General features: G+C 41.4%; 1 long non-coding RNA gene across 2 annotated transcripts in view; it reads right to left on the reverse strand.

The window, feature by feature from the left end:
* Positions 1 to 4,967: 4,967 nt before the first annotated feature.
* LOC105497675 (uncharacterized) overlaps positions 4,968 to 14,096 on the reverse strand; it is a 37,388-nt gene continuing 28,259 nt past the window's right edge. The window contains exons 3-5 of one of the 2 annotated variants that reach the window (XR_011608509.1): positions 9,637 to 9,692; positions 5,822 to 5,932; positions 4,968 to 5,111 (exon numbers count right to left, since the gene is read on the reverse strand). This is a non-coding gene — a long non-coding RNA (uncharacterized lncRNA). The remainder of the gene's footprint in view (positions 5,112 to 5,821; positions 5,933 to 9,636; positions 9,693 to 14,096) is intronic. The other variant, XR_011608508.1, reaches the window with a different exon arrangement.

Genomic DNA, 14,096 nt, shown 5'->3' on the forward strand with positions numbered 1-14,096 from the left:
ACTAGAACATTGGTAGTTGGAAGCCGAAGACCAAGAGCAAAGGTCCGTACAACTCAAACGCATCAAAGCAATGATGTACTGGAATTACTATTGCTGGCTAATGAGAGCTGATTGTTAAATAATCAGGAATTTTGTAAGGTACCTGATAAAGTGATGGTAGCTTGAGATCTGCTGTAAGAATACTTACACCATGGAAATTGGCACACACTACATAGTTTGGGTTTTTGTTTTGTTTTGTTTCGTTTGAAGAGACAGAGCCTCACTCTGATCCCCATGATGGAGTGCAGTGGTGCAATCATAGCTCACTACAGGCTCCAACTCCTAGGCTCAAGTGATCCACCTGCCTCAGCCTTCCAAGTAGCTAGGACTATAGGTGTGTAACACCACCTCCTGGCTAATTTTTAAACTTTTTGTAGAGACAAGGTCTCACTATGTCTCCCAGGCTGGTCCCGGCCTCAAGCAATCTTCCCACCTTGGCCTCCCCAAATGCTGAGAGATTACAGGTGTGAACCACTGTATCCAGCCTTTTTTTTTTTTTTTTTTTTTTTTTTTGAGAGTAATTTACCCAGCAAACCCCTCTACATAGAAGGGTTTTTGGAGACATGCAAAACTGGTCTTTCAGGAGCTGCCAGGGTAAGCTCAGGAGTACAGGCTAACTGGGAGTCATGAAATAGTCAAGAACATTGGCCTTGAAGTTAGGCAGACAAGGTTTCTAATCCCAGATTGCCTCTTATAGTTGTATGACCCTGGTCCAGTCACTTACCTGAGCTTTCTCATTTATAAAATGGAATAATGGCTGGGTGCAGTGACTCATGCCTATAATCCCAGCACTTTGGGAGGCTGAGGCGGGCAGATCACTTGAGGTCAGGAGATCAACACTAGCCTGGCCAATATGGTGAAACCCTGTATCTACTAAAAATGCAAAAAACTAGCCAGGCATGGTGGCGCACACCTATAGTCCCAGCTACTTGGGAGGCTGAGGCACAAGAATCGCTCGAACCCAGGAGGCAGAGGTTGCAGTGAGCTGAGATCGTGCCACTACATTCCAGCCTGGGCAACAGAGTGAGACTCCATCTCAGAAAAAAGAAAAATAGGAATGATACCAGCCACTTCATGTGTTTGTGATGATTAGGTAAAACAATGTGTATATAATCATGACCTACCTAAATATAGTCCTTGGCACACAGTAGCCACGTGGTGGGCATCTATGTGTTGAATGCCAAATGAGCCCATTCCAAGCACACACTGTTGGCTTAATTGCCTCACAGACCTCTGAGTCTAAACCACTTCTTATCCAATTTTGATCACTAAATATTTATTTATTTATTTATTTATTTATTTATTTATTTGAGACAGAATCTCACTCTGTCACCCAGGCTGGAGTGCAGTGGCATGATCACGGCTTGCTGCATCCTCAGCCTCCCCAAGGTCAGGTGATCCTCCCACCCCAACCTCCCAAGTAGCTGGTACTACAAGCATGTGCCACCATGCCTGATTGCCTGATAGTTTTGTTTTGTTTTGTTTTGTTTTTTTGTAGAGACAAGGTTTCACCATGTTGCCCATGGCTGGTCTTGAACTCCTGGGCTCAAGTGATCCACCCACCTCTGCCTCCCAAAGGGCTAGGATTATAGACGTGAGCCACCATGCCTGGCCAGGTCATCTTTGATGACTGCCCTTGTCTTTGAGCTCCTGTTCCTGCTCTTACTCAAGCTTGGGCGCTCTCTCTCTCTCTCTCCCTCTCTCTCTCTCTCTCTCTCTCTCCCCCCTCCCCCCCACTTTCTATTTCTCTCTCTCTCTCCTATCTCTCCTCAAGTCCTCTGGTCCTGAACTCTAAGGTTACAGAAGGAGTGGATGGGGGATGGCAGCTGGGTTCATCTATAATCAATATGTTGAACAAGTACAACTTGTGACATAAAACACAATTTTATATTTATCTCCCACTATCTCTTTAAAAGTAATTCAGTAAACAGTCTGGCAGTTCCTCAAAAGGTTAAACATGGCAGTTTTTCAAAGGTTATCATGTGACCCAGCAATTCTACTCCTAGGTATACATCAAAGAGAAATGAAAATACATGTCCAAACAAAAACTTTTGTACCAATGTTCAGAGCAGCATTATTCATAACAGCCAAAAAGTAGAAGCAGCCTAAATATCCATTAACTGATGAATGGATTTTTAAAAATGTGGATATCTAAACATGGGTCTCCAGCATCCATCTCATAAATGCTGGAATATTATTTGGCTGGCAAAAGGAATGAAGTACTGATTCATGATATGACATGGGTGAACCTTGAAAACATTATGCTAAGTGGAAAATCCAGTCACAAAATACTGCATAGTACACAATTCCATTTATATGAAATGCCCAGAATAAGCAAATCTATAGAGATAGAAAGTAGATTAGTGGTTCCCTAGCACTGGTGAGTTTGGAGAGAAATAAGGAGTGATTTCTAATGGGCACAGGACTACTTTTGGGATGATGAAAATGTAAAATTGATTGTGGCAATGATTGCAGCAGACTTGGAGTAAAGGAAGTAGAACCATTTTTCTCTGCCCTCCTGGGAAGATAGAAATAAATTGCACAGGACCTCCCCAAAGAACTCTTTCCACAAATCTTCTCCCACCCTAACCCTTTGTTAGAGCTTTGATCTGGTTGAGGGATCCAAGGGTCACAGAATTGTTCTTGGAGATTTGCTTTGTAAATTCTGAAATTGTAATGTGACCCCTTAATTTGAAGCCCTTTAATGTCTGAGCATGGGAAATACAAATACTATACTTGCTTGTCACCTGATCAGGTTCCTGGACCATCCCTGCTCTCAAGGAATAGCTCTACTGAGCAATTCCTCTTTAGACCATAGTGAGGTCCAGGAGACTCTGCTACCTTCTTGAAAAGTTAGCCACAGAGGTACCAGGGCTGGCCTGAGCTTTCTACTTGGAGCGGTGGTGGGGATGTGAGCAAGGAGTAAAGAAAACTTACTTCTTTATTCAGTGGTTGACAGTTAAGAATAGAAGTAAAGTGCACAAAGAATTTAGTCCTCAAATCTAGGGTGCGAGACATGTCACAACACTTCATTTCTTGAAATCAAATGTAATCTGCTCCAACACACCGCCCACCACATTCCCACTGGTGGGGAATATTGTGGGGATTCAGTAATTGCAAGGTGGAAAAAAGGACTCTGTCCCCACTTCCACTGGGTAATTCAAGAATTCTGGGCTGGGCGTGGTGGCTCACACCTGTAATCCCAGCACTTTGGGAGGCTCAGGTGGGAGGATCGCTTGAGTCCAGGAGTTCAAGACCAGCCTGGACAACACAGGGAGACCTCATCTGTACAAAAATTAAAAAATTAGTTGGGCATGGTGGCACACACCTGTGGTCCCAGTTACTTGGGGGACTAAGGTGACATTGCTAGGGCCCAGGAAGTTGAGGCTGCAGTAAGGTGTGATTGTGCTACTGCATTCCAGACTGGGTGACAGAGTGAGATCCTGTCTCAAAAAACAAGAATTCTGAAATTACAAACAAGTCCCTTCAGCAGACACAGCATGAAAGGACAGTGGTAAAGCTAGTGCCCACTGTGATGCAATGAGTTGCCTCCTACCCCAGGTTTCTAGTCTCAGAATGGGTCTTCTCAATGGGTCTTTAGAAATCTAGTGTTGGCCTTGTCACCTGGTGGGAGGTGGAAGGAAGCAGATCCCAACTTAGCTAGTCTTTCCTGTGTGTGAGTGTGTGTGTGAGTGTGTGTGTGTTCCCTTAAAAATTTACCCTGCTACAGAATCTCAGCAAACCATAAGTCTCAGCTCACATATTCATGACCTGTTCAACAGAATAACTCTGGACGTGTGGACTCCTGAGTGGCTGCCATAGTAGATCCCAACCACAGATAACAAGGGCAAACTGGTACAGGAGACAGCAGGGAGAACTCAACTTCCAGCACTCTCCAGCCAAATTCCCTGTGTGCCTGGAGGGCCTGCACAGCTGGAAAGCTGGAGTTGGCTCTTGTGAACACCTTCACTGTCCCCTGCCCCCAGCTGGTCCAGGGCACGTCCACAAGTTACACACATGCTTCAGGAAAATGCAGATATCTTGGTGCTCAAGCCACACCAACACAGTCCTCAGTACCTAACTAGCCCTTGACTGAAGTCAATTTCAGATTTAGAATTTTGAGTAGAAAGAACACAATGATTATGGATCTGTACTCCCTGAGAGAGCAGACAAGCGTTTGCTCCACTTACATGAAAGCAGCCTGTATACTGACCTCTGAAAGCCCATCTTGTTCTCTCCTGGAAATCGCCTCCTCTTCCTTCCTGCCCCCCAGATCTGTTAAGGACCAGCTCCTCTCCCATCACCTCTGGGAAGTCTCTGACCATGTCAGTCTGAGGAGCACTTGCTCCCCTCTGAATCCTGATACTGTCACTCTCTGCCTATCCCTGCAGCTTAGTTCAGGTTGTCCTTTTAGGTTTTAATGTTTTATAAGTTTTACCTCTTTGAGGCCAGGGACTGTGTCCTCTGTCTTAGCTCGATTCCAAGCGGGCCTTTTTGTTTTAATGTTTTATATGTTTTACCTCCTTGAGGTCAGGTTCTGTGTCCTCTGCTTTAAGTCTCCCATCTCTTCCCTGACCCCATATCCTAGCATGTTGTTTTGGTCATTATCATTATTGCAACTATTTTTACTGTAACCACTTATCAATGGCAGGCCATGTGTCAAATAGCAAACTGTTTACATGTATCCCTTCACCAATCCCCACAGCAACGCTGTAATGTGGGGACAATTATTACCTCCATTTCACAGAGGAGGAAACAGGGACTTCCAGAGCCCGAGTCTCTCTCCAGCCAGATGTAACAAAACTAAGTCTTCACTTGGGTCCATTTCACTCCCACGCCTGCACCTTTAGTTTCCAAAATTACTCTAGGTCAGATTACAGAGCAGAAAATGGAAGACAGGGGTTACTTCTTAAATATGTATTTTATAGATGAGCAATAATTCCAGGAAAGACTCTGAAATTCAGAAAAGGACCTACCCCAATCTGACAATTTGTCCATGATAGAGAGGAGTGTAAACGCAGAATTCTTGATCCCCCAAGCCAGCACTCTTCCTTCTGCACCCTGGTGCTCTGCTATAGGACAAAAATACTTATTTTGGAAACTTAGTCTTTTTGTACTTCTCTACTGTAGAACAAACCACCCTTTAGCAAAAACCAAAATAGTAATTTTCTGTGGAGTGGATAATCATTCACTCCAGTAAACTAAAACAACATACTGTAGTTAGAGCAGGAGAAGTGTGAAAAATCTTATGCTCTGTTTCTCTCTGTAAATATAAAGTAGACATGTATGTCTGTGTGTACACGCAATGTATACATATTTTCCAGTTCATCTCCCTTGTGAATAAGAGCTGCTCCTACTCTGGCCACTCACCCACTACTGCTCTGAACTCTTCAGAGACTAGAGCAGAGCCAAATAGAATCTGTTTCTGTAACCATTATTTGTAATATTTAGTTTAAAAAGTTCACATCCTGAAAAACTTCTAACAGCGTGGCATTGAAAAGGCGTGAGGGAGGGTGACTGAGAGAAAGGGGAGGGGGAGAAATGGCTGAGGCTGCACTTTGCCTAGAATACCGCTCCCAGCACCAATCCCGTTTTAATAGAGGTCAGTTCAACAGACTTTTACTGACTGTAATACCTGCCAGAGTCTCTGCTAGTTGGTGAAGATGCAAAAATGAGTAAGATGATCTCCAGCTTCAAAGGCTCACAGTGATGGGGTAAATGGACATGTCAGAATGAACACCCTTAGGGAAGATTAAAAGAACATAAAACAGCCTCCAAGTACCAAAGGAATCATCTTCAGGAAGAGCTTTCTATGGGCGGGATAGCATGCAGTCAGACCATCACGTCCCAGCTCCATTACCAACCTGACCTCTCCGTGCCTTTGTTTCTGCATCTGAAAAAATAGAAATAACATCCATATTTATATCCCGGAGTTGTCAGGATTACAGAAGACAACGCACATCAGAGACTTACTGCAGTACTTACTGCAGCGCTTGACTGGTAGAAAGTGCTCACTTAAACTGTAGTGAAATAGAGGAGGACAGGGTCTAAAGAGAGATGGGATGGACAGCTTACTCTGAGAAGGGTAGCTGGAAAGATGTCTCTGAAGAGCTAAAACTCAAATGAGGTGATGGAGAGAAATAGGAGGAAAGTGTACCCCAGGCAGAGGGACAGGAAGTATAAAGGCATGTTTAAGGAAGGACAGACAGACAAATGTGGCTTCAGTGGAGAGAAGAAGGGGGTGAGTGTTAGGAAGACACTGAAGAGGTAGCAAAGGGATAGATCATATACGAAAAGGCTTTGGTTTTTGTTTCAAATGTGATGGGAAGCCATCTGTGGGTTTTAAGTAAGGGAGTGCTATGATGTAATATCCACATATGTTGCTGGGTGCAGAATAGACATGAGGGTACCAGGAGTGGACACAGGGCAACCAATTAGGAGGCTGGTTCAGTAACCAAGGCCAGAAATGATGGTGATTTGTATGATGGTAGCAGGAAAGGCAGTGGTCATGGTCAGATCTGAGCCGTATTTTGAAGATATAGCTCACAGGACTTGTTGGGGTCATGGTATTCGTTTCTTCATTTGTTTATTGTCCATTACTGACAGTACAAAATGATCACCAAGAGGAAAGAGACTTTGAATTTTTGTTTTCTCAGTTTCTAAAAGATGGCCTGATGTATATCTGGCACTTACATTTGTTATGTATTTGTTTAATGAATAATACATTGAATGTGGGTGTGAGGGAGAGTGTCAAAATAACTCCGACACAGAAGTGACTTTGCCAACATGCCCATAGTTTGATTGATAATCAGGGGTCTGTTTTACTCCTGTGCTCTGTGTTCAAGACAAATGGAGAGAGAGGGAGAGAGAGAGAATGAGAGAGAGAGAAAGAGATATGGGTATATGGAGATATAGGTATAGCTATATAGACAGATAGCTATAGATATAATTTTTTTTCACTCAAGAATCATGGGACATGACCTTGGGAGATCATCTATCCCCATGCCCTCAAATGAGTACAAATAGTCATGCTCATTTTGTCTTATGAGGCAAACTAAGGACCAGAGAGCTGAAGTGACTTACCTAATATAATTGAACATAATGATGATAATAGATACATTTATTTTGCATTTACTATGTGTCAGGTCTATTGCAAAGTGCTTTATAATTCTCACAGTTAGTCACAGAAGTGGAGACTGTTATTACCCCATTTTACAAATGAAGAAAATGTGATGTCACAAGGCCACATAACCGGGAAATAATGGAGCCAGGACTCAAATCCAACTTCTGTTTAATGTTAAAGGCACAACCCTATATGGTCTCCAAGAGTTACATAACATATTGTGTTATAACAGCCAATCCTCTCATCCTCCTGGGTTAGGTAGGGAAGAGCAATACAAGGGTTTATGAATGATTAGCTTCTCTGGGTTGCCCCACCGACTCAGTTGTCCTTGTGACCTTTTGGACTTAGAGCCTATTAAATTGAGGAGGTGAGGTGAGTCAATCTATTATTTTTCTCTGTTCTCAGTCTTTATCTTTCCCACAAATAGATCACCTTTAATGAAATATGTAGCAGGTTAACTTGAACATGTGATGTTGTGTGTTGTTACAACAAATTGCAAAGCCCATGGAACTGATTTCTTATTGCCTATGCAAAAGATTCAAAAGGTATTATAGTTTATCTTCCTTTTATGTCCAAATCAGTTATCAAAGCCCTAGAAGTTAGATAATCTTTGCACATACTATCTAGGTCACTGGTTATCTTTGGTACCTTTTCAATGTTTCCATGCATTTTAATGAGATATTCATTGAGACTGTTATTCAATTTCCACTACTTACTTAAGAAATGTTTTATATGTAGCCAATAGCTAAAACTGAGCCACTAACTCAGAAAAGGTATAGCATCTGTTGATGAGAAGTAAAACTTTGAAGCACCTCATGGTATGCTAAATTTTCAAAGGTTAACAGTTTGTTTTTCCTCTTTTGTATGAAAGTGGCTTTTATTTAAATAAGTATATGACTTTTAGGCCAGGTGCAGTGGCTCATGTCTATAATCCAGCCTTGGGAAACATAGCAAGACCTCATCTCTACAAAAAGAAAAATTAAAAACTAGCCAGATGTGGCGACATATGCCTATAGTCCCAGCTACTTGGAAGGCTGAGGCAGGAGGATCATTTGGTCCCTGGGGGTTGAGGCTGCAGTAAACTATGATCGTGCCACTGCACTCTATCCTGGGCAACAGAGTGAGACCCTGTCTGAAAAATAAATAAATGTTATGAGGCTTTTAGAAATGACTTAACACTTGAATACTGAAATGGGAAATGGTCACAAAACCAAACATTTCATATGAAATATGCAATATATAGTATAAAATCAGAAAGGGCAAGCATAGAATTTTAATACACAATTGATTAGGGACTTACTGTTTATACTAAGCACTAGACAGAGAGAAGATATGGCAAGAATAAATTGCATGTAGGAAACCAAGACAATTTTCCGTTTTCTAACATAGAAAGCTCAAAAGGTCCCATATCACTTGGCCTATATTAAGTCATGAGGTTGATTTAATGCCATGCTGTTTCATTTGGAAAAAAAAAAAAAAAAAAGATGTAATAAGGCAAGAGAAGCAAAACTACTACATGAACCACTAACAGTCTTAAGTGTTTAACTGTGCCAGGTACCATTCTAAGCATTTTAAATGAATTAACTCAATTCTCATAAAACTTTGTGAGGCAAATAGTATTATTATTGTCATTTGGCAGATGGAAACAATATGTAATAGGAGATTGAGTGACTTATACAAATAATGTGACAAGTACATGGCTGCACAGGGACTTGAATACAGGCATGCTGAGGTTCTCAGTCCAGGTTCTTAACTACCATATTCTGGCATCCCTCAACAATAACAATATAATAATTTAAATAACATCATTTTTAAGTTCTAGTATGTGCTAGACCTTACTGTTGAAACATCATATCTCTTATCTCATTGAATCCTTCCAACAACCCAATGAAGTAGAATTTTATATCCCAGTTTTACATGTGAGGGACTTAGAACTTTCAAAGGCTTAGATTTATCTTGTTTTCACTTTCCTCTCCCCATTAGGTTGTTGGTATTAGGAGGCAGAAATAGAGCAAATGCTTGAGAACACGGACTCCTCACGACTAGAAGGGAATTAAAGGCAACTAAGCCCAACCCTGAGATGAGACTTAACCCCCTTCTCCACCATCTCTGACTGGGCTTGAACTTTCACTAATGAGGTTGTTATTTCTAGACCTTCCCCTCCAGATGGAAAAATAGACTTCTGCTTCAGATTTAAAAAGGAAAACATTTCCTCTTTTCAAAGAAGCTGAAATAAAACAAGATGAAGCCATTTATTAAAAGGAACCCATGGGAAAGAGTTAAAAAGCTATGAGAGTCCAAGACTATCCTCAAAGCTGTTAATTCACTAAACTGTATGAAGCTTAAGGGAAAAAAAAGGTGGAGATACTGTTTGACAATCCAAACTACAGGAAAAATGACTAGTAGAGATGACCCTGCTCCTTGTCCAGAGCATAAAGAGTTTTAGAGCTAGACCTGGAAATGACATACATTACCTCTGCCCATATCCAGTCCAACTTAGTTGCAAAGGAGGCTGGGAAATGTAGTCTTCCTATGTGATTAGGAAGAGGAAAATAAAATAAGCTTTGAGGAATATTTTATCTCCACAATTACAATGATTTCTACAGTTCTACCTCTAGATGTCGATTTAATATTTGAAGGTACAATTATGAAAATGAACCAAATGAACTGTATCCCTAGTATGTAATACTGTTCTTAACATATTGTAGGAGAGCAGTAAGTATTTGTTGGATGAATGTATGAGCTAACTTCACAAATTTGGACAAGCCTGGGACATGGAAACAGGAAAAGAAATACCCCTTGACCTGGCTCTCTACTGACTTCCATTTCTTCCCCAGAACCTTTTTTTTTTTTTTTTTTTTGAGACGGAGTCTCGCTCTGTCGCCCAGGCTGGAGTGCAGTGGCCGGATCTCAGCTCACTGCAAGATACGCCTCCCGGGTTTACGCCATTCTCCTGCCTCAGCCTCCCGAGTAGCTGGGACTACAGGCGCCCGCCACCTCGCCCAGCTAGTTTTTTTTTTGTACTATTTAGTAGAGACGGGGTTTCACCATGTTCGCCAGGATGGTCTCGCTCTCCTGACCTCGTGATCCGCCCGTCTCGGCCTCCCAAAGTGCTGGGATTACAGGCTTGAGCCACCGCGCCCGGCCCCCCAGAACTTTTATGGTTAAAGGTTATTTTAAAAACTATCGAGTGGAGGAATTAATTCTAGGACATAAGACGAAGGACTCAGTCTTGGCTTTGACACGTTCTACGTATGTGTTCCTTAGGGAGCCTTTAACCTCAGTGGACCTCAGATTTCTCCCCTATAAATGGTGGTGGCAGTATGTATGTGGAGACTAGCCAGGTGCGCTTGTCCAACAGTCCTTTCATCTTCTTTCTGGATAATAGAACACCAGTTGTTTGTATGTGGGAATTTGCCCACCCCCAGGGGCATTAATTATCATTGGTTTAAGCCAAGGATGGGGATTATTTTCTTTTTGACACTAATTGGTCTAAAGGTAGGCTTGTGATTAGGTTATGACCAATGAGATTAAAAGAAGGTCTGATGAAAACATTCAGGAAAAGTTTGTCCTCCCTGATAAAAGAGAAAGATTCATGAGAAGGACTTTTGACCCTATCTACTTCCCTCTTGGGATGCTGAAAATTGAGACTATAATACTTGGAGCTGCTACAGCTTGCCTAGACCTTGAGAGGAGACATTGCAAACACACTGAAGTTCCAGCATGGAAAAATGGGAAGAGCCGGGGTCCTCACTGACATTGTTGAGCCTTGAAACAACCTGGGACAACCTATTTTCAGACTTAGCATTACATGAAAAATGTGTACTCCTATTGTTTAAACCACTTTATTTGCATATCCTGTTACTTGCAACCAAGAACATTCCAAACTAGTTATCTACAAAATAGACGACTTTTAAAGGTCTTTCTAACTCCAAAATTGTCAGAGTCTTCAGTGACATTTCAAAGACAAAAACAAAAGAGGCAAATGTCCTGGGATATATGAAGGGATGGGAAAAATTAAATGGAAGAAGAAACAATTGAAGGCAGCTAAACCTAGATATATCAACCAGGTGACAAGAATGGCATAAAGAACTTAAATGCAAATTGGAAAGCCCATTGAAACAGAAAATTGGGTCAGGTCCCTATGGAGGAGGGAAAAGAGCTGGTACAAGTGTGTAGGTACAGAATTAGAGGAAATATAAACTGAACAAATATGCAACTTTATCAAGAATAAATGACCATTAAAAAAGCCTTTTGAAATTATATTTATTAAAAGCAAATTCTGTCTTTGGATAAGCAAAAGAGTGCTAAAAACAGCTGACTTTAAAATAATCCCTTCCATCTAAATTTTATGTGTCTATGATTGCCTTTTTGAAACTTTCAAAAACCTGTTCCAGAAAATGCTGCCTATGGTCAGATGATTAGAACAAATTGGAAGTCAAATTAGAGTAGGGAATAAAAAAGTTGACGATTGTCTTATATAAAACAAAGTTGTCCACTGCCTGTGTTTGAGCCTATAATTAGCATTAACCTTTCTTGTAGAAAATCTATTGAGCATTGTCGACACAATATCTGGTATGTATAAGGAACTCCATAAACATTGGTTGAGTTTGATTTTTTATGCATATTTTAAGTGACTCTGCTCTATTTAGAGCAATAACCAGAACAAATGGAAGGTCATCAGTCAGCAATGAACAAGTAAGAACACTTCTGGGGTCCTCCAGAAGGGACATAACGACCTCAGGTTCCACTTTGAACAATAGATCAAATCTAGAACCCTGGCATTTAGGTCACATACAGTGGGTTATAATAAAATGATCAGTACTTATTGAGTCCTCTCTATTTGCCATACATGGCACTTTCATTTTCCCATGTAACACTCATAGTAGTCCTTTGAGCTAGGAACCTTTCTTATCTCCATTTTAGAAATGAAGAAACTGAGATTAGGTTCAGAAATCTCACCAAGGTCACTCAGTCTAGAAAGTGGCAGAAGTCAAGCCCAATTCTATCAACTTAAAAATTCCATTGTTTACCACTATACTACAGTGCCTCTCAGGAAAACAAAAAGAAGAAGATGAAAAGGAAGAGCAGGTTCTGTACCAGCTGAGGCTAGAAGAAAGTTGTTTCTCAGAGAAGCAGGATCAAAAAAGTGTAGGCTAGGAGGAGAAACTGGAAATCGAACAAAATCTTCCTTGGAGAGTTGAGAGAATTAGAGAGGGAGATGACTCAGCATAGAGCTGGAATAAAACCAGGTAAAACTTTAAAAAAAAATACAGACTTCAAAAATAATCAGGGAAGAAAATGAATTGGACAAATAACAGTTGAGTTTAGATATCCAGCATATCTGGATTTCTCTAGTAACATAGGAAATCTCAAAACAAGCTTTTACCTCCTCTACTGGATTCTTCCTAATTCAGCTTTTTTGATATCTGATGGAACTCTCATTCTGCAAAAAGCAAAACATTTGATGAATCCTCCACTTGCCTTGTTAGCAATTTCTTCTTTTAGAAGATCCAGGGAGCAATGATGAAGGACATGTGACTGGGTGGGGACTGTGCTGATGAGCTCAAATTTTCAAAGGGCATGTACAGGAAGAGGGAATGAGAGACACATAATCAAGACTGAATGCATAAAATCTAGCAAAGCCCTGTAAGAATAAAGTCCAGAGGGTAAAGCCCCGAATCTCTGAGGCTGATTTAAAAAATGGTAAGAACAACAAAAAAAAGGATTCTTCTAGTTTATACAGAGAAAGGACCTCCTGCTTGGGGCTGAGGGTGTAATGTTGACAGATTTTTAAAAATAAAAAGCCAAAAATGGAAACAAATGGCAAAATCAAATTTTTTTTTTTTGCAAAGAAACTAAGAACAAAAGTGTGAATGAAATCTAGGGGACCGCTGGAGATGGCACAGAAACCCTGGGCTGTGAATAGCAGAACTGTTATCACCCCTATGCTTGAAGGGATCCCGGGACAGAGAAGTTACCACAACCTGGAAGAAAAGAGGGTCTTGCAAAGCACAGAAGCTTGAAGGAGCAGTGACCATCTATAGAAGGACACGGCAAACCTCAGGCTACCTTATAGGAATGAAGCCAAAGTCACAGACACCTGACCTCCTCTCCTCCCTTTCGGTAGTCTTCTACCAGGGCTTCTCATGGGTTCCCCAATTGGGATATAGAGGGCTGGGCAGCCCTTCAATGTAGAACAGACAGGGAAGGCTCCTAGGGCAGAGGGCAGAGTGGAAAAGGGTAAAGTGAATCTAGGGGATCCACAGAAGATAGCTGACACACTGCCTCAACTACTTTGTGCTTCTAAACCTGCCACATAAAGTAGGCACTAAATACCAACCAGAACACATCTTTAAAACACAGAATCTTCCCAGTAACATTTCCCTGGCTTTAACTACTTCTGTTTCCCTTAGCTATTACTTATACTTGAGCCAGTGCTGATGGTGCAACTCTCCTCCAATCTGCAAACATTCCTGGTACAAAATGCCTTCTTTCTAGATTGCTGCAATGGAACACATTTTGTAGACCTCTCTAGGTTTCAGTGGGGTGAGAACCAATGATCCAATGACTTTGATGTCTACAGCAGAGACAGCTGATGCCAGAGATTCATGTTTCCCTTCTATCATGTGTCTTGGATACTGGGAAGCAGCTGCCCATTCAGTGACTATATTTCCCAGCCTAACTTTCTTCTACATGGCAGTCAGGCAACTATTTCTAGCCAACGGAATGAGAGCCAAAGTGATGTGTGTGTCTCTATAGAGCTAAGGCAGTTGGTTAAGTATGTGGTGTGCTCTCATGCTTGCTCACTCTTTCACAGAGAGCCATGTGTGAAGACGGTGGTGTTGTGAGGTGGAAAGACTGTAATCCCTAAATTATCCCTTACATGAAAGCCAGCCTGACAAGAAATATCCACATTTTGAAAGTGAGAAAT

The sequence above is a fragment of the Macaca nemestrina genome, chromosome 10, assembly GCF_043159975.1.
Source record: "Macaca nemestrina isolate mMacNem1 chromosome 10, mMacNem.hap1, whole genome shotgun sequence".
Classification (NCBI taxonomy): domain Eukaryota; kingdom Metazoa; phylum Chordata; class Mammalia; order Primates; family Cercopithecidae; genus Macaca; species Macaca nemestrina.